Raw genomic sequence first — 393 nt, forward strand, 5'->3', positions numbered from 1 at the left:
GGGTTTGTGGATAGAAAAATAGATGATAGACGGGACAACTTGAAAACTTTCAACGGATAAAAGACCACAGACAAAAAAAAGAGAGATAAACGGGAAAAAGCACATCCCCCCAAAAAGCCTGACAAAACAAAAACGCGAGCCCAGGGGAAAGGTTCTCGGTTGTATAATTGTTTTTTTTAAGGGGAAAAAAATGCCCCGAGGTAAGCCGGGCTGCTGGGGAAAAGGGTCGGGGGGCCCTCCTTATTACAGGGGGCCCTGATGCCGATTCATGTAACCGAAAGAGGGGGAAAAAGGAGGGAGGGGAGAATAAGAAAAAAGAGGTGATCGGGGAAAAAGGGGGGAAGAGCGGGAGGGGGGGAGGGGGGGAGAGAGAAAAGGGAAAAGGGAGGGGGA

Source organism: Penaeus monodon, chromosome 31 (assembly GCF_015228065.2).
Source record: "Penaeus monodon isolate SGIC_2016 chromosome 31, NSTDA_Pmon_1, whole genome shotgun sequence".
In the NCBI taxonomy this organism is placed as follows: Eukaryota; Metazoa; Arthropoda; class Malacostraca; order Decapoda; family Penaeidae; genus Penaeus; species Penaeus monodon.